This window comes from Microtus pennsylvanicus, chromosome 6, assembly GCF_037038515.1.
Source record: "Microtus pennsylvanicus isolate mMicPen1 chromosome 6, mMicPen1.hap1, whole genome shotgun sequence".
NCBI classification, from domain to species: Eukaryota; Metazoa; Chordata; class Mammalia; order Rodentia; family Cricetidae; genus Microtus; species Microtus pennsylvanicus.
The window spans coordinates 70,311,175-70,336,349 of NC_134584.1; the positions used below are offsets into that span (position 1 = coordinate 70,311,175).

At 41.8% G+C, this 25,175-nt stretch overlaps 1 protein-coding gene across 1 annotated transcript in view; it reads right to left on the reverse strand.

The window, feature by feature from the left end:
- Nucleotides 1-1,162: 1,162 nt before the first annotated feature.
- LOC142852063 (uncharacterized) overlaps nucleotides 1,163-25,175 on the reverse strand; it is a 28,483-nt gene continuing 4,470 nt past the window's right edge. Inside the window, exons 2-3 of the mRNA XM_075976413.1 lie at nucleotides 2,442-2,606; nucleotides 1,163-1,264 (exon numbers count right to left, since the gene is read on the reverse strand). The gene's annotated coding sequence lies outside the window, so the exon portion shown is untranslated. The remainder of the gene's footprint in view (nucleotides 1,265-2,441; nucleotides 2,607-25,175) is intronic.

Below are 25,175 nucleotides of genomic sequence, written 5' to 3' on the forward strand. Positions count from 1 at the left end.
CCACGTGGAAGAGGAAGCCCAAAGATTGGAAAAGTTACAATCAGAGAGTTTGCTGTGAGATTGTATCTCCTACTGGTATAAGAAGCTACACACATAAAATATCACTAACATGATTACCTAAACATGAGCCTAATGAGAACAGCTGTAGATCTACTAGACAGGAGAAGACCACAGGCCTCAGCATAGACAAAGAACTATAAGTAACTAAGGAATGCAGAAGATGGTAGAAATAGTCTGGTCCAGTGAGAGCAATCCTACTGGTCATCCAACACCAAACGGGCAGCCCAGAAAACAGACATACAAATAGCATTATGGAGACTGAACAGGTTGTTCTTATATATTTAAGAGTATGGATTTAGACCAGTTGGTGTGGCTCATGCCTTAAATCCCAGCACAAAGGAGGCAGAGGCAGGTGAATCTCTATGAGTTCAAAGCCAGCCTAGTCTGGAGTGTGAGTTCCAGGACAGCTAGGGCTACAGAGAAACCCTGTCTCAGAACAAAAAGAAAAACAAACAACAACAAAAAATAATACAGATGTATATACGTGTGTGTGTATAAAACCCATTTTGCAAAGGTTGATAAGCAGTCCTCAGTCACTCTCCATCTAATTCCTCTTCAAATTTGTGATTTTATTTATCCATATGTGTCTGAGTATTTGCCTGAATATGTCTGTGCACAATGTATGTGCAATGTCCATAGAAGACAGAAGAAGGCATTAGGTGCCCTGGGATTGGAGTTACAGGTAGTTGTTGACTGCTATGTGGCTGCTGTAAGTGGAACCTGTGTCTTCTGGGAAATCCGTCAGTGCTCTTAACCACTTTGTCACCATTCCAACATTTTACCTTACTAAGAGATGGGTTCTCTTAGTGAACCTGAGGCTCCCCATTTTGACTAGTCACTGACCAGTTAGTCCCCATCCAATATCAGTACTGTGTTTCTAGACATATCACCACATCTGGCTTCCTGTGACATCTCAGATCTGTGCCACAAATAGTCTCAGTTTATCCACTGGGCACCTGCCTGGGCCCCACTTCTTTCTTTTTCAGTCTTACTTTGATTGCTTACACTCAACTGATGAAGCTCATACATCAACATCCCAACAGTGCATTGAGCGGAGTAATGTTCATAGCATTTCTGATGGATGAATGAGGCTCTGACTCACCATCCATAGGGATGAGTTTCCAGCTGCTTTCCACAGTAGAAATGGACCTGCTAGTTGGTTACTTCTATTGTCAAAGCTCCTTTCTCAACAACAGCCTATTATCTGTAAGATGAGCATTGCCAATGTCACAGAAAAAAAGACAAAATAATTACTATAAGAATAAAAGTCACCTTTGATTCCAAACTATTATATTCTAATAAACTAAAAAATAACAGAAATGTTTAAAATGTGTCTAAGAAATAAAAATTTACAGTTGTGTTTATTCTGAAACATTTGTTATACTCTAAGATATCATTGATACAGATATGGAATAATCAACCCTGACCACTATCCCCATCTGAAAATGTTATCAGCTGTCTTAAAAAGAAAGATTGTCTCTGACACGTAGAATCTTGCTCAAAACATGGATGTATGCCAACTTCACATCCCTCATCACCAGTAGCAATAACTGGGAAAATTACAGAAAATTTTTGTTAATGTTAGCAATATTCTCAATAGCATTAAATGCAATATGACTGTAGCCAAAATTACTTAGACATTTCCCAGAATTCTGAAAAATATCACAACTTTTTATGAAGAAAAAATACTTTAATTTTTCTACTGTATTTATTCTGCTTAATACAGAAGTTGTGTTATAAAGTGCTCCTATCAATTCTTGAAATTGAATATTACCAGTTTCTAGTTGACTCTGCTTCATGGGGGTTGGGGAGAGAATTAGACATTATTGAAAAACGTTGCAAGTAAAATTAATGTTATGCCTCTATATTACATAAAAGAATAATATATTCGAGTGAAAACTGTTTTTAAAAATCCTTAAGAGCAGTTAACAAATACAACTCGAAATCCTGATGCTAAAATCATAGCACTGTTGAGAATTCTGTGAACAAGGGGGTTTGCTGGACAACTTCAGAACAGTAGCAGTATAGATATTACTAAAAGATTTGTCTCAAAAAAAAAACTTTGAAAAAATCAGATGAACAAATCCCAAGTCTGTCATTAGCACAAGTGAAATCAAATATACTCTTACAGGCAGGAACTGAATTTATACTGAATTTATATGTTCTTAAGAGTTTGAAATAGTTGATATTTGTAGTAGACAAATATATTGTATGTATTTTACTAATGTAACCATGCAGGAGAACATTAAAAAAGACTTGCCTTTGATCAAAAGAATGACACCTGTGAATCTTAGGAGAACCCATAGCTTTAAAATATATAATTTAAAAATTAATAAAAAATGTAGGTTGAAAAAACTTCTCAGCTATGTATAGCTACTTACAAAAATAAAAGACCAAATTATAGCCAAGCTTCTCAGCTTGCACAGGAAGAGTTCAGTGGGAAAGTAGAGTGTCATACTAGAAGATAACAATGACCATAGATCAAGTCTGGGGTTCCTCTTGACTGCACCCATCTGCTGCAACCCGCGATGCAAATCCATAGCCACCTGTAAACAAATCAACTCTGTTAGCATTAAAGCACTGTAAAAATATGCACAGTAACAGTTGCATATTTAAAAGATTTCCAGTTATCTTCTCTTTATCAATGAAGTCTTCTAAATGCCCTTCTCCACCATCCTCCAGGTCATAGAAACTGGGAGTCCCCTACTAGGGTACAAACTCTGAATGCAGTTCTTCATTTGGTTTCCAATTTCTACAATATCTGGAAGAACACTAAACAAAAGAGTCTATAAGATCAAAATATATCATATTCATGTTTGCATTAAATTCTCAAAGAACAAATTAAACATGTTATTTTTTTAAAGTCCAGTAAGAACAAAAAATATGAAAACAGGATACTATATCATCATATAATCAGTTCCAAGGCAAGTTTTATACATAATACTATAGATACTAAAAGAAAGAAAATCTGGCCTACAAATCTTCAGAGGGAAAATATCACTTGAAACAAATACTAAGAAAGTGCGAGCTGGAATCAAGAGTGCCAAAAGGCCTTCTTGGTGGAGGAAGAAGCAAAAGGTGTGGCAGTGAAAAAGACTGCACAGTACCTGAAAATGTCACCTACCTTTGGGAGAGTAGAAGATGGGATGAGAAAGACATGAGAAGGGTTGCGGAAGTGCGCAACAGACCAAAAAGCTAGACCTCTGTCCGCATAGAGCAGTTAAGCCAGGAGAACAATGTGATCACTAAAATGTCGGGCAGAGGCCTGAAAGTAAGAGGGACCAGACGGATGGCAAAGAACTCAGTCCCACAAGGCAAGGCTAACTTGATGCTTGAAAATACAGTGACACAACCCACCACCAATGACCATCAGGTTAATGACCCAATGGATATTAAGTTCGGATATATATTTAGAGTACTATGGAATATAACTTATTTTAGAAAATTGTGTGTAATATAATCTTCAATGAAAAATGTGTCAAGAACTTGACAAGTATTATATGATGATTCAGAAATATTAATAACATCTATCTTTGAGGTATGTGTCACGCTTTTTCTGGTTAAAGACATGATACAACTACTAAATGTAATGATTTCATTGTGGATGTATGAATTGAGTCGAAGCTCCACAACTCTGTATTTTGTTTGCTTGTGATTTTCTGTAATGGTCTCCATAGGTTGCAAAGAGAAGTTTCCTTGATGTGGGGCAAGAACTACACTTACTATGGGTATAAGGAGAAACATTTAGAATGTAGTTAGGGACGGTACTAGTTTAGAAAAGTGGCAGTGGTAGGTTCTCCTTCAAGACACGTGATTTCCCTAGCCCTGAGTAGTTGCCTAGGTTTCCCTCTTGTTGAGTGGGCCTTCAGTCCAATTAGAGACCTTTGGTTACCTTTGGTTAACAACAAGAAATATACTTAGCATTAGCATGCAACTCTAGACAATGTTACAGTTTATAAGTGTCATAGCTGAGTGCAGACAGGACTGTTCTTTGCTCTCCTCCTTTGGAAATGTGTGGCACTTTCAGATACCATGCAAGCTAGTCTTCAGGGAAGGGACTTTCAGGTTGCAGGCAGCTTGGCTCCTCTGGTTCTGTGTCTGATATGTTTGACGTGTTCAACAATAGGAACTTACTTTCTGCCTTTGGGGATACACAAAGGCAATATAATGACTTATAATGTTTTGGGAGTCTCTTTGAAAACAGTGGCCAAGCATTCAAAAAAGAGATTCTCATACCTGGTGATGGGTTTTTGTTAGTCTATGGCTCCTGAGGAAATTGTCAGTCAAAGTGGAAAAATCTTCTTTTAAATTATGCGTGCATAGAGTTTTTCTAAGAACATTCAAGTCCTGTCTCCAGAACAAATATTCATATGTGATTCATCAATTGGCACACACTCATATAATTATACCAATGTTTCGACAAACTTCAAGCTTACATATAAAGCCACTACCAATGAATTTTCAAGGGTACCATCTCATAAATATTACATACTGTTAATGGATTGAATTTTATCCTCTCAAAAGATGATGCTGCCGTAACCTCTAGTTCCTGTGAACGTGCCCTTAACTGGAAATAGAGTCTTTGCAAATGATCAAATTCCAATGAAGTCGTAAGAGTGGCTTCTATTCTAATAACACTTAGATGTTTATAAATAAGGAAATAGGGACACAGAGGCAAACATGTACATGAAGGGAAAGCATGTGAAAATGAAGGCAGAGACCAAAGTAACACATCTACAAGCCAAAAGTACCAAAGCTTCCCAAACAGACTCCAGGAAGGAGCCAAGAACAGAGTCTCTGGGGCAGCTTTAGAATAAGCCAATCAACTGACATCCTGACCCTGTATTTCTTTTTTTATTGATTTTTATTGAGCTCTACATTTTTCTCTGCTCTGCTCCCCTCCCTGCCTCTCTCCTGCCCTTCAACCCTCTCCCAAGGTCCCCATGCTCCCAATTTACTCAGGACATCTTGTCTTTTTCTACTTCCCATGTAGATTAGATCAATGTATATCTCTCTTAGGATCCTCATTGTTGTCTGGGATTGTGGTTTGTAGGCCGATTTTCTTTGCTTTATGTTTAAAAAACCATCTTATGGGGCTGGAGAGATGGCTCGGAGGTTAAGAGCATTGCCTGCTCTTTCAAAGGACCTGAGTTCAATTCCCAGCAACCACATGGTGGCTCACAACCATCTGTAATGGGGTATGGTGCCCTCTTCTGGTCTGCAGGCATACACACAGACAGAATATTGTATACATAATAAATTTTAAAAAATTTAAAAAAATCTTATGAGTGAGTACATGTGATAATTGTTTTTCTGTGTCTGGGTCACCTCACTCAAAATGATGTTTTCTAGCTCCATCCATTTGCCTGAAAAATTCAAGATGTTATTTTTTTTCTGCTGTGTAGTACTTCATTGTGTAAATGTACCACATTTTTCTTATCCATTCTTCAGTCGAAGGACATTTAGGTTGTTCCCAGGTTCTGGCTATGACAAACAATGCTGCTATGAACATAGTTGAGCACATGTCCTTGTGACACGATTGAGTATCCTTTGGATATATACACAAAAGTGGTATTACTGGGTCTTGAGGAAGGTTGTTTCCTAGTTTCTGAGAAACCACCACACAGACACTGAGAGAAACGACTAATTAATAGGACCTCCTGAAACTGAAAAGTTTCTGTAAAGCAAAGGTCACAGTCAACAAGACAAAACGACAGCCTACAGAATGGGAAAAGATCTTCACTAATCCCATATCAGACAGAGGTCTGATCTCCAAAATATAAAAAGAACTCAAAAAATTAGTCATCAAAAGAAAAAATAATCCAATAAAAAATGGAGTACAGACCTAAACAGAGAACTCTCAACAGAGGAATCTCAAATGGCTGAAAGACACCTAAGGAAATGCTCAACATCCTTAGTCATCAGATAAATGCAAATCAAAACAACTCTGAGATTCCATCTTACATCCGTAAGAATGGCCAAGATCAAAAACACTGATGCCAGCTTATGCTGGAGAGGTTGTGGGGGAAAGGGAACACTGCTGCATTGCTGGTGGGAATGCAAGCTGCCTCTGCATTTCTATCCTTCAGTACTGAGGACAAAAATAATCGCTGTTGTTTAGCTCACGAAGTCTATGTGACTTTAGCAGCATGAAAAAGATAATTTACTTTTTAGGCCAGACTATGCTTTTACTTTCTGAAAGTCAAGATAGAAAACTAGAAATGAAAAACTTAGGCAGGCAGAATAGAGCAGCGCTTGCAGAGGAGAGAAGGAGAACTAGAGGTGTAGTGGCCTTGACAGGGAGCATAGCTGCAGCGGACAAGGGAATATGTCATTACCTAGTGATGCCGGGAAACTTGGGCCACCACCACTCCCCCTTTACCCTGGAGACACCACTGCTGCTCTTAAAGCTATTGAAGAGAATCCACATTGGGCCACAGCTTATGACCTGCAGTGGCCATGTAGAACACGGTGCACAGATGAGATGAGACCATCAAACCAATGCCCTCTCCAGCCCTCACCATTCAGTCGTGAGCTGCTATGGAGGAGCCAGAGCACTGCCCTGCTGTGAGAAGGAATCTGAAGAGCCCACAGTACCTCCAGAACAACTATGAAAAGGTAGGTCTGATAAGAAGATGCTTTTAAAAAGTAGACTCGCAAAACTGGAAGGAAAGATGTAGACAGCAGCGAAGGGTATGGGAGCCATATGGGAGAGCACAGACATGGTGGACCAAGAACATATCATTACTGAATAGGGCCCACTCTAGGCTCACTGAGCAGCTCCCAGCGTGAAACCTCTGTGACTGCAATCTTTGCTTACCCTGCTGGGAGACAGAAAGCATGGGCCAACAGCACTGCCTACAGCCTACAAGCTCAACAGCCATGCATGCTGAGCCTCGGGAGGTAGGCACCAAGGACAGGGTAGAGTGTGGTAGCCTGAGTTACTCCTACAACTGATAAACACCTTCATCAAAGTGACTGGATACAAGATTAACTTTTAAAAAAGGAATGAGTAGCACTCCTACACACAAACAATAAATGGACTGAGGAAGAAATAATAGAAACAATACCCTTCACAATAGCCACAAATAATATAAAATACCTTGGGGTAACTCTGACCAAGCAACTGAAAGTCTTGTGTGATAAGAACTTTAATATATTGAAGAAATAAATAGAAGACATCAGAATATGGAAAGATCTTCCATGCTGATGGATCAGTAGGGTTAATATAGTAAAAATGGACATCCTATCAAAAGCAATCTACAGACTCATTGCAGTCCCCATCAAAATTACAACTCAATTCTCTACAGATCTTGAAAGGGCAATACTCAATTTCCTATTGAAGAAAAAAAACTCAGGATAGCTAAAACAATCCTGAATGATAATAGAACCTCCAGAGGTATCACCATCCTTGATTTCAAGTTCTACTACAGAGCTATACTAATTAAAAAAAAATGGTGTTGGCATAAAAACAGGTTGATCAATAGAATTGAATTAAAGACCTAGACATAAATCCACACACCTATGGATATATGATTTTTGATAAAGAACCCAGAAATAAACAATGGAGAAAAGAAAGCATTTTCACCTAATGGTGCTGGATATCTGCATGTAGAAGAATGTGAATAAACCCATCTTTATCACCCTGCACCAAACTCAAGTCCAACTGCTTCAAAGACTGCAGCATAAAACCAGATACACTAAACCTGATAGAATAAAGAGTGGGGAATAGCTTTGGTCAAATAGACACTGTAGACAACTTTCTGAACAGAACATCGATAGTGCAGGCACTGAGGTCAACAGTTAGTAAATGGGACCTCATGAAACTGAAAGACAAAGGACACCATCAATAGCACAAAATGACAGCCTACAGGATGGGAAACCTATGTCAATTCCACACTTGATGAGGACTTATATTGAAAATATATAAAGAACTCAAGAAACTAGATATCAAAAAAACCAACTCAATTGAAAATGGGGTACATATCTAAACAGAGAATTCTCAATAGAGAAGTCTCAAATGGCTGAGAAACTCTTAAAGAAATGTTCAACATCCTTAGCCATCAGGGAAATGGAAATCAAAACTACTTTGAGATTCCATCTTAAACCTGTCAGAATGGCTAAGATCAATAACACAAGTGACAGCTCATGCTGACAAGAATGTGGAACAAGGGGAACACTCCTCCATTGGTTGTGGGAGTGCAAACTTGTACGGCCACTATGAAAATCAATATTGTGATTCCTCAGAAAATGGGAAATCTATCTACCTCAAGACCCAGCTATATCACTATTGGCCATATACCCAAAGGATGCTCCATTCTGCCATGAGAACACTGGCACAAACTATGTTCATAGAGGCTTTATTCATCATAATAGCCAGAAACTGGAAACAACCTAGGTATCTCTGAATCAAAGAATTGATAAAGAAAATGTAGTATATTTATACAATGGCGTGTTACTAGCTGTTTTATAAAAAAATGACATCATAAAATTTTCAGGCAAATGGGTGACACTAAAAATAACCATCCTGAGTGAAATAACCTAGATCCAGAAAGACAAACATGGTTTGTACTCACTTATAAGTGGATACTAGCTGTTAAGTAAATGAAAATCATGCTACAATCCATAAACCCAAAAGACTGACTAACAAGGAGGCCTCAGAGGACACATGGATCCACCTGGAAGGGGGAAGTAGGTGAACTCAGGGAGAGTGGGCATGGGAATAGGAGGGATCAAGTGGGTGTAGAGGGAGAGGATATGGGGAGAGACTATTTGAACTGGGGGTATTTGAGGAGCCATATGGAAAACTAGTGCAGTGTAAACTCCCAGGAATCTATGAGAGTGACCCCAGAGAGGACTCCTAGTAATGGAGAATACACTGTCCTGCCCTGTCCATCGTCTGTAACCAGAAAAGGCTTCCAGTGGAGGGACTGGGGCATCAACCAGCCACAAAACTACAATCTGCCCTGCCTGCAAGATGTGCTAGAGCAATTGTGGCCCAGAACTTGTGGAAGTGTCCATCCAATGTCGTATTTAACTTAAAGTCCACTACATGAAATGGAGACCAGGCCTGACACTCTTTGGATGGCAGCCCAGAAACCTCAGATAGAACCAAACACGACTTTAAGAGAATCCAGTGAGATGATTCCTAATGATATTCTGCTAGACTTAGAGATTCATGCCTAGACCAGTTATCATTAGCGAGGCTTCCCCCAGCAGCACATGGGAGGGGATACAGAGACCCACTGGCTAACATTAGAGGGGGATAGAGAAGCCAGATTTAGTTCTCCGTTGGGTCCCTCCTCGTAGCCTGGAGCTCAGGGAACCCTGCAGAAGAGCAGGAGAAGGAACTGTGGAAGCCAGAATGAGGGACATTGGTGGGCACTGACCAAGAATGGAATCAGCTGCGTAGGCTTCATGAGGGCTCAAAGAGACTGAAGCAGTTTAGAGCCTGCATGGGTCTGCATTAGGTCTTCTGCATAGATGTTATGTTGTTGGCAGGGTGTTTGGGGGAGACTCCTGACAGTGGAAGTGGGGTGTCCCTGACTCTTTTGCCTGCTTTTGGGACTGTTTTCTTCCTACAAGGTTACCTTGCCCGGCCTCAATGTGAGGGTTTGTGCCTGGTCTTATTGTGTCTTGTTGTGCTGTGTTCATTTGGTGTCCGTGGGAGGCCTGCTTTTTTTGGGGGAGGGGGTAGATGTGGGGGAGAGGACAGGTGGGGGAGAGTAGGAAGAATAAGAGAAGGGAAGCTGTGGTCAGAATATATTGTATAAGAGAAAAATAAATTAAAAAATTAAAAATAAAATATATTGTATAAAATTCTCAAAGAATAAATAAAAAATCATTTTTAAAAAGAGTATGATTCATAGTTTTATAAGTTCCCGAGTATATGTCCATGTGGAAGAAAGCAAATAATTTATTAAACCAGCTATTTGATTTTGAAGGAAGAGATTAGAGAAAGGTGAACTTTAACTACAGTTTTGTTCATAAGAGAATCATGGCCCTGTGTAAACATTATGAGTCAGGTTTAGTCATTCAGCTAAAAATGAATTGAATTTCCAGGAGTAAAAGACTCAAAAACAAAGTACATACATGTGGATCTACATGGCTACATTTAGAAGATTTTCCTCCAAAGAGACTGTAAGAGCAAATTTGAAAACCATCTCACTGTGCTGTTTTCACTGTCGTGTGCCTGTACTAAAGAAGAAAACCCAAATGCTTTCCAAATAGACAGTTATTTCTGCCATGAACATAGCACAAACTATAAAAAGGGAAAAGTAATTAAAGTCCTGACTGACAAAATATATCAAAAACTAGACATACATGTGCGTTTTTCTGGTCCAGTATTTAAAGAGGTCAGAAAATTGACTGAAGGTCAAGAGACTAGTGAAAACTCTCTTAGTATCCAAATTATCATCTTTTTGAAAAATACAAAGCAATTCAAAAGCTCTGGAAGACACATGGTCTTCTCATTCTATATGAAGCTCCTAAGTTGATAAAGCTCTGCTATTTTTTCCCAAATAAGTATTAAAATATTTGGGGGGAAAAACCTCTTTTCTTCTCTTGCCACACCATCCCCTCCCTTTCTATACCCCTCTGTCTCCTTAAGGAGGAGTCTGCCCCTTCTCGAATGTGTGAGCATTGTGCCTTGGAGTGAAAAGGAGGGTCTGAACGGAACTTGAAAGAGGTGAGTCTGGTTGTTGCTCTTTGACTTACTGTGTGGTTTGGTCAAAGTAGCTAATTTCTCTAGGCTCCATCTTTATTTCTCCATTTTGTTTAATAATATGAAGAGCACAGGATAATTTGTGTTTTCTTAAGTATAGCTTCAGTAACAGCAGAAACCAGCTTCCTGGATGAAGATGGCAAAGCAGAGACACACCTACTCAGGAGTGATGAGCCCTTCTAACAGCAGCCACAGATCCAACATTTTTAATTCACTTGTTTAAGCACAAATCACTGATGTCACATTTAAACTGTATTTTTTTAAGGCAAATAGACAATAAGAATCAAACTTAGAACAAGGTCATGTCTTTAGAAGCCATATGAGAACATATTCCAAAGGGCTTCAATTTTATTGGTAATATTTTATTTCTCAACCAAGTTTAGAGTAGATGAATATACATAATAGATAATCATACATGTACATTCAATCATGTTTCATATGAAATTCTTTTTAATCATTTTTACATAACCACCAAAGCATCTGTTACCAAAAGGTAAATAAATGAAAACATTTCTCTGGAATTTTAAAGGCCAGGGGAAATAGTTGTGTGTGGTTTCAAACATTCTCCTGCTGAACTTAAAGGTAAATATTGGGGGTAGGGATGCCATTCACTAAGGCATGTGCTCAGCATGTGTAAGAACCTGGGTTACATTTTTAGGGGTAGATAGTATATGATATGTTAACTTCCTCTCTTCCATGTGGTAAAAACAAAAAGTTTGCAAAAGGCATAAAGACAAAATAAGCTGTACTGGTAGCTTGATAAGCCCTTTTAAGAATACTGAGAGAGTTGATGGTCAGTGAGCTGCATTCTAAACATATGCCTGAGCAAAACACGCGAGACCCACGTCTGAATTGTTTTTACTAAGACAAGTCATGACTGCGATACTTTACCTTAAACTAAGCAAAGCTCTTCTCAGCGTCTACCTGGAACTACCTGCAAAACCCAAGTGCCTCTGATAGGTCTAAAAATTTCCACCAAGGAAGTATAGATCATTCAGCAAAATATATTGACTGTATACTACCATAATGACTGATTAATTGTCGTTATGATGCAGATACTTAGTGGAAACAGATGTTTCTTTTTCCTCTCAACAGTACACAGGAACGTGTAAATCTGCTGACGCCGTGTGGACACCTCAGCACAACAGAGGCGAAAAGACATTAGCACATGGCAATATTAGTTTTTACTGCACAACAAATTGCACAGAAAGTATAACTTGAAGCTTTCCAGCTCTACAGAAGGGAAACAAATAGACTTCTATAACCGGACGCTTCATTTCACGTCTGCAGTTGGCAAAGCCCTTCTGAGACACTAGGCATAATCATTGCCACCATTGCTTTCTTAACACAAGGAAAGGGAGGTTGTCCTGTCATCTTTGCTCCTGCAGCATGAATAGAACCCTGCCTTTACAGAGAACTTTGTTTCTGGGCCTTGATATAAAGGCTAGAACTTTTCTGGAAAGTAGCTTGGCAATCAATGCGAAGAATTGACGAAACAGTCTGTACCTTCAGTCTGAGTAGTTACTTTTCTCTACTAATATATTGTGGGGAAATGGACATACATGATTAAAGATGTGTTTAAAATGCACAACTTTATAATAATGGAAATTAGAAATCCTATTTCTCCAAAAGTAGATCAATGATTAATTACAGTGCATGGTTAAAACACAGTCAAGCAAATATAAGTGTCCTTCATAATAATTTAATCATATTTAACTTCTTGGAGGAAAATGGGTTGAAAAACACACAAAAATGTCATTTTTAGTTTTTACAAATTCTCTATAATGAGGACACACTAGTTTTTAAATCAAGAAATGTTGTGAGTCTCTTTTTTTCTTTATATGTTGTATTTCTATGTTCTGATACAACTGTCATTGTCCAAAGTTTCCAAAATATTTTTGGATCAAATAATTCTACCAAAAAAATTGATAAGGTAAATTGACTCAAAACTATGCAATATGTAATTAATTTCTAAGTTTAGCAGAGAAACAAAATCATGTGCCAATCACATAGGTAATATACATTCTCCCCTTAATGAAACAGGTTGACTACAAATTATAAAACATTTACAGAACAAACATGTTTACTTGCAGTCTACATGTTCTGTTATATGTCATCAATTCTAGAATTTGTCTAATTAAAAGTATTTCTAAAACCAATAAAGCAGCTTATTAATTGCTCTCCTCTACAGGCCAATAAGAATATTTGCTCTAGCTTTCCGAGGACTCTTGGTTTCCTTGTTCTGTTTTACAAGAAGGGGTTGATTTGTCTTAGACTATTACTGTCTATTACTTCTAGAAGTCTCGAGGAAAGGTGGGAAGCAGCAAATTCTGGCAATCTGCCTAAAGAGAAATCAATGAAACAAATTAATCCTTCGCTGGCTGCAATGACACAGTAATCCATCACTCAGAGCTGCTTTCCACACCAAATCAGAGAACAGCAAAAAGAGCCCTGGGGGACATCACAGACAGCAACTTATACCAACACTGGGAACACTGAAGAATCAGTTGGTTTAAAGAGAAGAGATTTCAGTTGATTGCCTGTTTTGTCAAATAAATATTTTTCTTCCACAATGGGATCAACCTAAGAGCCATGACTACATCTTTAGAGTTCAGTACCATATACTATCTGACACCTATAGGGGATGCATACTAAGTCATTTGCATTGTTAATTAGTATGGTCAAATATCTAACGAGAAATCATACCATTCTATTCAACTTTCATGTGCGTCCCCTTCTCAGTAGGGTTTAACTGTAAATTTACATACAAATCTGCAACTTACACAGTATTTCTTAGGAAGCTCCATATGAAGTGTTTATACATCAAGTGTAATGTTAGAAATATATGTAATTTTCTAAGTGCTATGTAAAGTTTAAGGAGTTGAGATTTTTAATTACATTTTATAGTGTGGATTTCACAAAGCGAAGCAGATTATATAAATAAATAGAACTTTAAAGTGACAAATAATCATTTTGTTTATAATAGTTAATGGTATTACAAGATAAATGTATAAATCAATGTAAATGCCTGTATCTTACTTGGCTAATGTCTTCTAAGGAGAAGTAGTGGCAGGAACATGGCATCACAGCATACTACTATTGTTCCATGTAGGCATGAATTCTGTAGTTATACACGAGGAGTTAGTGAGGATATTCTAAATAACAAAACAAATAAAAATAAAAAGCACAAACAAACAGCACTACATGAGCTCCTGGAACGCTGAAACCCTGGAATACTTTATCATAGATCCAAACAGAAAATTAGATTCAATAAATCCTAAGCATTTAGTTTTTGAGTGTCGTCTTCAATCCCAAGGTCTGCAGCCATGTGATCACAATTCCCGACCATGCTGATGCATTTTTAATTCAATGCATGAATCTAGTATTTATTGATTTAATAAGATTAGGGGAATTACCTTGTTGCTGCTACTGATGAACTGTCAGCAATGTAATCTAGTGAAATCTTACAGGGGATGTGTGTGTAGGACTGAGAGAGATGGAAAAGAAGCGATATTCATGTGTCTTTAGGACTGAGAGAGATGGAAAAGAAGCGATATTCATGTGTCTTTAGGACTGAGAGAGATAGGAAAGGAGCGATAGCCATGCATACAGAACCACTCGCTGCTTATGATAGTGGCAAAAGCAAAAACTGTTCTTTCCCAATGGCTTTGAACTTCAGACATTTTGTTTTTCTGAGGATGTTGTCTACAAATTGATTTAACTGACAGTGAACAGGCTGCTGAATAATTTTGCTGAGACCCTTCAACATTGAGCGCACTTCCCTTCTAGCCTCTCCTCACACATTATTTTGTCTTTGTTTTCCTAACAGAGCAGGCCAACCAGGCCTTGAACTCATGTGGCTCAGGCTGCTGCCCAGGCTGACTGTAAACTCTTGGTCCTCTTGAATCTGTCTCCCGAATGCTTGATCCTTGTCAGTTTGGTTTTTACACACACAAGCACACACCTAAACTTTGTCACCTAACAGAATTTCAAGGAGTCAATCAATGTCCTCTTCCCTTGGATCCTAACATTTTCCACAGCAATACTACACACATAAAAAGAAGACAATGGGGGAAATCGATTTTTTTACAGGCAGTTCTGACAAAGTAGAGTCAAAGAAGAGAAGTTCTTAAACGAAGTCAGAATCAGAAAAGGGCCAAACCCCATCAACGTTTCTGAAGCAAGCACTCAGGCTCTTGGTACTGTGACACCCTGCTTGTCTGCTTATTTCCCCAACCAGCACCTGGGAAGCAGGGTGTGCTTCAGGTTTTCTCTCACTTTGAAAAAATGCCTAGTCTAAGAAGGGGTGCTGCTGCTGAGGTCAGTAAAGCCATGCTAATTGTGAACCTAATTGCTTCAAGCAGTCTTGCCTCTAAACAGGGAGAGCCCAGTTGATGGAGTCAGTCTGTTCCTAATAAAATGAAGAAGCAGTGAATAAAATTCCCGAGGAAGGCACTATAAAAGTTTCCACAGTGTAACCAAATGACTTCACCTCTGCCATTGCCTCCGAGATGACATCTTTGAAGGAACACAGACCCCAGTTGGGCTCCATATTCATAAATTGGCTGTGCATAGGCCTGTAAATCTGGATTGATTTAAAAGGCTTCTTCATCCTTCCACTCAAATGAAGTCATTGTTAATTAGATGTTTTTTGTTAACAATGTCACTCTCTCCGTATTACCTGCTCACACTTGCAGCCCCTCTAGTGAAACATCTGGAGTTCCATTTCCCCTGCAATCATCCTTGAAGCACTTCAGTTAGTTGGAAGGTGGTGGTGTTTTGCACTCAATACCGGTCTGAAGAAGGATGCTATCCACTGTGTTAGTGTGCCCTACAGACCATCTTCCTAAACTGAGATTATAAAGCCGTAACTGGAAACACAGTAAAGGTCTGGTAGTTCTTGAACTACGTTGCAGGGTTTTCTTGTTTTTTGTTTTTGTTTTTTCTGTGTTGACCCTAACTGGCAAATGAATGCCTTAAAGTATAGAAGGACCACATGAGATAGACGTCTTAGCTGATAAAAAGCCATTTGCCACCAAGCCTGTCCACCCGAGTTCGAACCCCTTGGAAGGAGAATGGAATACTGAAAGTTGTCCCCTGAACTCCACATAGTACCAAGGCATGCCGTGAAGGTGATATTAAAAAAGAAAAACAAAAAAGAAAAAAGGCTACAGTTAACTTCCACTAGCTCTCCAATTTCTTAAACCCAGGATCTTCCTTAAAATAAAAGATAAAATATGTTTTGTGGTTCTCCAAACGTGCGCTGACACCGAGCTCCCCCCACCACCACCACCACCACACACACACCACCTAAAAGCTGTCTGCCCCTAGAGAGTCAAATTGCAGAAACTGCAATGACTCGCAAAAGCAGTTTCAGACAAGGCGGATCTTTGAATACTATGGGACTGGGCTGGGACAGCTCACACTCCCTCGGGCCCTGTTTCTGGGCGCTTAGCAGTAATAACCCAAGAAGTTGCAAACTGGCAGTGAGGACCCAGACGCCCTCACGGGGTTTGGGGAGCGTGCGCCCCCCCCCACCTGGCTGGGTTCCTTTCTGAATCCCTCTTAGCAGGCTGTCTTTGTCACTGTGCCGGTTCATCCATCCGCTGGTGGCCTTCAGTGCCACGGAGGCCTAGCATGCTGCTGTTCTCTGGCAGGGGTGGATCCCTGCCCTGCTGGGCGCCGCACAGGCACCCAGGGCCAGTGGATAACCCTACGACTAAGGCGGGATGTGGATCTCTCTTGCGGAAGCAGCTCTTAGCAGAGTGACATTTGAGTCTGCATTTCTGCTGGGGCTGGAAAAGCCTGATCCTCAGACCAAATCATTCGCCCCAGGCCTGCCCTTTAGGGATAAGAAGACACAGGAGAGCAAGAGCCCTTGTCTGTGGTCCGAAGGGGTCTGGATTTGCCAGCAGCAAGGATGTTCTGATTCACCACTCCAGTTTACTAGGATGCACCGCAGGCAGGTCAGGACCTTGGCCTCCCAAAGAGCATTGGGCCTTCCCGAAAGCCCTGGATACCCTGGTCTACGCAATTCTTCAGAGAGAGCCCGCCCCGCCCCCTATTTCGTCTTGGGGGAGAAGTGTTCCATCGGAGCAGGAGTTATGAGACAGGGCATGAATTTAGTCTTGGGGCCGTATTCCTAACCCCAAGAGCCTGAGGACCGCACCAGGTCTTAGGAAGCAGCTCACCATCCTGCCCATACTGCTGCGGAGGGGTCCGAAGTTCAACACTAAGCTACAATGGACCTTGATTTTCTAGTGGGTGGAACCACTCTAGGTGAGGTTGGTTAGCGACCACAGAAGGACGGACCACTCTGAGAAAACACACGCCTGGGGGTAGGATTCTTAATTGGAGGTCTTCAAATTCTTGACCTCGAAGATTTGCTGGTCCCGCAACATGTACTCCCTCCGGAGACAAGAGGGTCTGGGGGAAATCAGTTTCTTGGCATTCTTTGGTCCCTGTTATGTGTGCTTAAGGTATACAATGGCTGCAGCCTAAACACCTGGGATCTCTTACAACAATCACTTTGAAAAGTCATTTCAGTTGTTTCTCATTCCTCATCCAGAGGGAGAGAACCCTGAAGCAGTGAGGTTACCTCTCTAAGATGTGGACAAGAGATTTGCAAAAAACAGCTAAAGACATTGTCGCCCATATCCTGGGTAGGTTTCCCCCTTGCAAACAGAAAAGGGGAGACAGTTTTTTACCCCATTTCTATTTAGTGCTTATGTGACCCTCACTGTCCTGTATCCTAGGAAACATTCCTTTGACCCTCGTGATTCATCTGGAACTACGCAAAGGGAAAGTAGTCCAAAGACAGGCAATCTGCTACGTAGAGGGCAATGAACAGAGGTCCTAAGAGGAAGCTGGGGTTGTTCTGACCCGGCTTCGGAACCTGCCCCCAGAGCAGGTAACTCCTTGTGTGCCCGGCCTCAGGGCTCTGTCACACCCGGCCTAAATACCGCCACGTGCTCAGGGCTGCTGTGCCCCAGCTCTGCATTTGGGGGCTGTTTGCGCGCGCAAGCACTCACACGGCGCGTGCTTCTCGGTCCCAGCGCCTGGGGCCCATTTAAGGCTGTCTGGACAGCGGAACTTTGCGAGGTCCCGCAGAGCACCCACACTCGACCATTTCCCTGGCGTTAGACCCTAGGTCACCCTGGCCTAAGAGGCCCGGAAGGCGTGAGGTCATTCAGAGCCTAGCAAGAAACAGCATCTTCCCGCCTTTGGCTTCCTCCCTGACAGTCAGCCCCGCCACTAGTCAGCCTTAGCTAACTCGGCTTCAATTACCTCCCAGCAACTACAAGACAACACCGAGCCAGACCGACCTGAGCACAGGGTCAGCTCCCGAGTGCGTGGGTCCTAACAGTCAGGACTCACAGGTGCCTCCAGGTAGGAACAGCACCAGCGCACTTTTCCAGCCTCAGCGCTTCACCTCTCCCCCTCCCACACACACCCGACCGAGCGAGGACCCGCGGGTGTTTGGGGTGGCTGTTGTTCTTTTAAAAGTATATTAAAGGATCATTGGCGTCTCCCCGTCAAGTCATTACGCCTTTATCCCCATCAATTAAGCACACCTCAGAGGACTGCTATTAAGAGCTAAATTGAGCTGCAAAAGTAGGTATCCCGTTTCAGGCAGATGTTGTTATCTCCCGCTGAGGCGCGGCCGGCCAGGCTCTACCTCGGCTTCCCGCTCCCGCCCCAGCTAGGACGAACCCGGCTTTCGGCGCGGCGCGCAGTGAAGAAGCTGAACCGGAGGTCACAGCCAAAACAAAGTGCTGGTGCTAGGAATGGACCCTAGGCCATCTCAAGTAGTGTAAGTGCTGTGCAGGTCAATAAGAAGTGTCTTCCAGAGTTGAGTGGAGTGGACGACGCCAAGAGCTAGCTGAGCGGGGTTTTTTGTTTGTTTGTTTTGTTTTTGTTTTTTTGCTCCGTGAAGTGGAGAGTATCTGTTCATAGTCGGCTTTCAGCTGGAGATGCAGAAGGAGGAGGTTGGGAGGGAGAGGGCAAACTAAGTGTGGCTGGCCGACTCCTACCGCATGCCCTTCTTCCTTCTCCATCCTCTGCAATCTCTTTCCTAGCTAACAGGCCCCAGAAACCCAGAACACATTGTGGATCAAGGCGCGGTGCGGTGGAGACAGGGGGTTTGGAGCCTCAGAATCCCGAGCAGAAAGGTGCACTTAAAACAATGGAGACTAACTTGGGACTCCTGTGGCCTTCCAGCCAGATGTGTCTTCCCACCCTTTCACACTCCAGGCCCTGGAGGCACCACTGTCTCCCACAGCTGGGAGACCCTGGAGCGCTAAGGAAAGAAACAAAGGGACATGGCCCTTACTTCAGTCACAGGGTTTTCTTCGTGACACTATCCACAATAAATTAAGCCAAGGCTAAAGGAGATTAATTTCCCAACATAATCCAATTAAAAGATTTCTAAACTAATCTTTTACGAAAAAAACCTTTAAAAGTGTGAGGTTAAAAAGCGGTCTGGTTTTGATGACAGTGATATACTACCTTCACATTGAGCCGCGAGCAGGGAACGCTTGCTCTTCTCTGCTCAATTTGACCGCAGCACCCTGGTTGGCTCCTTCAGTCCAACCTGTACCTCCCAGAAAGTCACGTACCACACTAACCTGGGTCTGGCTGAAAGTGAAGGGGCTGGGGTTGCTTACAAGCACCGTAGACTTTTTAAAGTGCTATTAGATTTATGGTCTCTTTGTCGACGCCCATCTAGAGTAATTAGCACATATGTTCTAAATAGATGATAGTTTTGTGAGCAATAAAGCAATTACCCATCGTTGGAGCTGACAGTTCCTCCAACTAAACTCCAACCAGCAGCTAATTGGAAAAGTCATTTCAGCTACATTGTCTGCAATTAGTCTGCTAAACTACTACACTCCAACTTGCTGGTTTGAGGTTAATTTATTCAGCGTTAAATTTGCATGGACAAGTCTTTGCCACAAAGGGACTTGCCTTTTGCCCCCTCTGAACTGCACCCCGGAGCCAGAAAAGCAGGTGTGAGCAAACAGATGATATTTGGGGGCCGGGGTGGCTCTGGGACCAAGGTGAGGAGGGGGTGCCCCTTCCGGTCTGAGCTTCAAGGTCAGTGTCCATCAGGCCGAATACCTACAGAGGAAATCATTGTTTCTTCTGCTAAGCAGTAACCAGAGGAAGCAGTTCGTGCTACCAAAACCTCCACTAAAATTTTTAAATCAAAATACAAAGGAAACAATGAGTTCTAAATCACGCCCCATCTCACATCCCCCCCCAGGACCACCCCTACTGTCCCAAAGAGATAAATGTGAATCAAATAACACCCACCCAAGAAGAGCTCTGAGCTCGCATCTGGAGGAAGCAGTCTCCAGTTCCCAACGGGACTCCAGGAAAGAAAAAGCTAGAAAGGCCAAGATGCCTGGTTTCTGTCTGCTGCGGCTCTGAGCATAAAACCATGTACCCCTTGAAAATGGGATTTATCCATAACTTTTAACTTTCTTTTCTTGGTTGTTTCCCTTTCCGCTGTTTTTTTCTTTCTAGATCTTTTTCTTCCCTCTTTCCCAAAGTTAAACCCAATTGGCCCAGGATGTATGTACATTGAGTGGAAACAATGTGTTAAATGTTGGTTTGACGCCCTACCAGCGGCTTCCAAGTACCCACAGCTAAGAATCTTCTACTTCATTTAATCTTTAGTGGACAGGGTTGCCCCTGTGCTCTTATTCCCCAGGAAACCCCAGGAAATATATCAGTTGGGGTTCAAATCCTGGGAGGGAAAGAAGAGGTAAAGAGAGATTAATCTGCCCCCACCCAGTATCTAACTTCTGAGCTGCAACCTCAGCGGGCTGATAGACAGAGAAGGGCAGCTGGAGCTCCCAGTATCTACAGCCAAGGGTATCTGTATCAGGGAGCAGAGACTGGCAGTTTGACATGAGAACTTGTAGCCCTGGTAACGGAGTATTTCCCTAGAGGAATTTATAGCAGTGTCCCAGGCTTAGAATTCTGCTTAGAAGAACATGGAGGGGGGTGCTTCCTAGGGAGGGAAAGCCCAGTTGCGGTTGCTTTCAGTCCTAGAAATCACATGTCCTTTTCTAGATAGCTAATCGTATTTCTTTTTAAAGTAAATGTAGCAAACCCAAAGGAAGACGCATTCAGTTCTGTTTTACTCAGCCTGAGTTTTACTAAATAATTCTAATTTTAAAATAATTTATAATCAATCATCAGCTTCAAGGAGTTGAAAATATAAATATAAAGAAAGAAACTGTTTAATGAGCTTTATGTTCAGCTTTTTTCCCACTTATTTATTGTGTTTTGCCTAGTTGAATTTGAAGCAAGAGAAATTGAAAGTAAAAGGCTTGCTACCAGTCTGTCCCACCTGTAATATCATCTCCACACTCTGAGAAGAGACCCTTCTATCAGGTAACTTCTGGTGGAAAACAAAAAGGAAATAAGATGTCTTTTCTAACAGACTAACATTTGAGTTCTTATTTGTGTTCGTATAATGCTTAAATGTGGCCAGAAACTGAAGACAAGAACAAACTTAAGGGAGAGTCAGCTAAAAGTATCACCCGATGTGATAGAAAATTAAAATGTACACAAAGAGCAACAGAATCCACCCAGCCCCTGCAGTGTATGAGATATGTACACACATCCATAAAGAACCCCCAAACACCCTAAGCTCATGTGTGCAGAGATGAAGCCCTGTGCAAGCTCAGCTAGCTATCTGCAAGCATGTATTCCCTTCTGGAGCAAAGGCATTTTTGTTGCTCCCATAGTTTCTTTCCATTAAGAGCGATTAGATGATGTCTATTCAAAGTTGCTGATCCAGAGAGAAAATAAGAGTAGATAAAAGGAGATTTCAAGTGACCTCCTCATCCCTTTCACACCAACCTGAGCCCTAGAATAGACTAGGATCAACTAACACAAAAGCCCTTTACTTTCTCCTTTCAGCTTCAGAAGATTTTGTGCAAGGGGTTAACAATAAAACATAGAACTACCCTGAGTTTTGTTAGGTCATGCATTTGGAATACTTTATTAACTCCTCCTGTGGATGAGCTACATGGATTTTCTACCTCTGACATGGGAAAATAAAATATACATATCCTCTCATAGAACATAATTATTTACTGTTCTGTATGGTTTGTATCAGAGATGTACTGTATTCATTCTTTTTTATTTAAACTTTACCTGAACCTTTACCCCCTCAAACATGTAAGCCACTGTAATAAACATGTCTTTCTACTGACAGTTTGGAAGAAATTGTTAGGTTTCCTATTTTGATCAGTTTTCTGGTAGGTAAACACAATTGTAATAAGAATGCAGTTACTAGATTTGCTGGGCTTTTCCTCCATCACTAGTTTATATTATAGTCAGTGAAGAAAATGGAATTAGAGATTTAAACATATTCAAGCCGTCTTTAGTTAGTGAAATGTCCAACTCAGCTCTACCTCTGATGAGCTAATCCTGTAGTGAGAGAAAGGGGTGCTCTGACAGGTAACTATTAAGGGAAATGATTATATAGTACAGTCGATTGTATTGTCAGGATAGTCTAACAACCTTCAAACTCATTTCAAAACTTCATCTTTTCACTGAAACCAACCCATTTTCTCTGGAAAGACTAGCCGTGCAGTTATTCTTCAGCCAAGTCATGCATTTAAAAATAAAAGAAGGTGTATTGTAACATTAAAAGGCAACCTTTCTTTCTTCCTTCCTTCCTTTCTTTCTTGCAGTATTTCTTAGGCTATACTTGGATTTTATAAAAGGTAAATATTTGACTCTGACTTCACCAATGTTCTGGAAAAGACTGTCTATTTTCCTCTTGGTTTGCATCTAAATGTCAGCTCTTGCTTTACCCTCTTGCTGTCCCCACCCCAAAAATTCTTAATCCTGGGCTCTCTAACTGAACCCCCCTGCACACTGGGATGTCTCTCTCATCTTTCCCAAAATATGTTTTATAAATGTCTTGGTTTGAGATAGAACACTAAACAACTTACTAAGGTAAAGTACTTATTTCTGAGCCTTTTTTTTTTCTCAAAGATGACTAAGAAGAAATGCCTGGACTACCAGAGTGACAATGGATATGGAAGCCTAGTATTTCCAAGGCTCATTGAACCCTATGGGCTACTAGATCCATTTCCTCACATCAGCCGAAGCCCAAATCCTAGCCTGGACTTGTCACCCTGGCCTTCATGTTGACAGAGGCATAACTTTTTTTACAATAGGCAGCTATAATGCAGACTACTGTCAGTCTTGGGAATGGGAGGGTAGATTTCTGATCTAGCTGGAACATAATTTATTTACGTATTATTTTAGCTTTAGTAATCCTAAAACATTGGTTGGGCATTCCTGTACCTCTCCCCATTGTTTCCCTCCAAAAGATCTATTCACTGTTATGTTTATATCATGTCTCTTCCACTGTGCTCTTCCTGACTTTAGCCTCATGCCAAGGGAGACAACTTGATTTGGAAACTTTAAAACAAGCTCTTTGGGAAAGGCCTACATCAGGATCAGAAGCACTGACCTCTCTCGAAGGGTTTGCAAGCATGTTCATCACTCCACATGAGCTTGGTAAAAGGGTTGCTTCTGTCCTGTGGTTTCTCTAGACAGAATAATACTGTTTTAACGACTTAAGGATACGAACATGGTGGACAGGAGAAGTTTCTATACACATGTGCCATTGGACAGTCTCATTGGCTCTTGGGCTAGATTTATGAAATGTCTCTACAAAGCTCTCTTTTTTCAGCGTAACTTAACAGAAACCTAAAATGTGTGTGATCTGTGTCTTTCTAGAGAACAAACTGACAGTGTGAAAGAAGCCAAAGGATTAGAGAAGAGTAGGTTGGCCTATTTACTACCTGGTAAAAAAATCTATGGAAGTTATGTAAATGGGGTAAAGGGGCCATTTGGAGTCAGAAACTTGGAACACCAGTTCCCACTGTGTAGGTAGCCACAGACTCAGCATCCCTCCCCCTCTACCTGGCACTCACCAGAAAGCTGGCTGGGAAATCAAGGCAAACTGACTAAGACCCAACCATCATGCTAGAAGAGCATAAGGAATGGAGTAAATTCACAGCTTAATTCCCTGCCCAAGCAGAGGACACCTTCTCATTTAATCTAGGTGAATTGCACTGGAGCCCCTGTTTGTTGGACAGTTCTCCATAGTCTCTAGGAAAGTAGAAAAAAGCTACAAAAAAAAAAACCCTCTGGATGAGGCCTTCTAGAGGCCTTCCTGCAAGGCCCTTAGAGTCTCCAGACTTGTCTAAGCAGAGGGAGTGACCCTGGGGAAAGCTAAGCACCATGTCCCTGCCCTCGACCCCACACTAGCAAGACCCTTAGGGTGCTGAGGCAAAGTTCACAACGGGTGCCTGTCCAGCAATCACTTTCAAACTCAATTTAACTTTTCCAGGGAGCTGGCTGGCGTGGGGCTGACAGTGTGGGTGAAAAGAGGGGGAAGAAAGCTGAAAAAGAGAATGGGAGGGAAGCGATGGAAATCGCAACTGCTCTTTCTATTCTAGCATTTCAGCATTTGAGCGTACCTGGGTATGTGTGTGTAATTTCACAGTTTGAGGACTCTGGTGCCCTTGAAAAACTATAAGCATTTTTCTGAGGTGCCCTATTTAGCCACAGATACTAGGACCAGGGGCGACTGTGGCAAGTTAGACTGTTGTCAAACCACGGTGGCTTTAAGAAACAAGGCCAAAAGTTCCCAAACCCTGGGCTGACCAGCAGCGCCTCTACGGAAGCCATTTTAGTGGAGGCAGTACTGTGAGCTGAGCACAAGTGGGACTGGGCCGATGTGTGTCTAATCCGAAGAGCACAGACACTGGAGACGTTGAGTCCTACGTGCTGCTGGACTATACTGTGTCCCAAGGGTGGTCAAGGCCCTCCTCAAAATCTCTGCTTGATGCTAACTCCTCTCAAGAGACTGGGTACACTTGACTCAAAAGAATGCAAGCATTTCCCCCTTTCCAAAAGCTTGAGACTTTGCCTACTATGGGCACCAACAAACAGCCTCCGGTGCCTACTCCTAGAGCTAAGGCTGAGAATTGCGACCTCATTCAAGAGGAGCTGGTAGCTTCACCTAAGGCCTGAGGGGGCCGATTTCCTTCACTCTTGAGGGGGAAGTGGGAGTCACTCAGGGTCCCAGAGGGCTTTTGGCGAATTTGGAAGCTTGGGGCAGAGAGGGAACGCGGGAAGAAAAGGCCCACAGTAAGGATCGGTGGGCGACGTCTCTCCTAGTGAGTCTCTGCTAGTCCTTGAGCTTTGTTGACCCCCCACTAGCCCTTCTAAGCAGGGCTGATTCATTCAAGAGCCCACCCAGCCCCCAGCCCCGGGACGCGGTACCGAATGTCAGCTCCCCACCCCCACCCCCGCCCGGCGAGCCCGCCCTGCGCGCCCTCTGACGCAA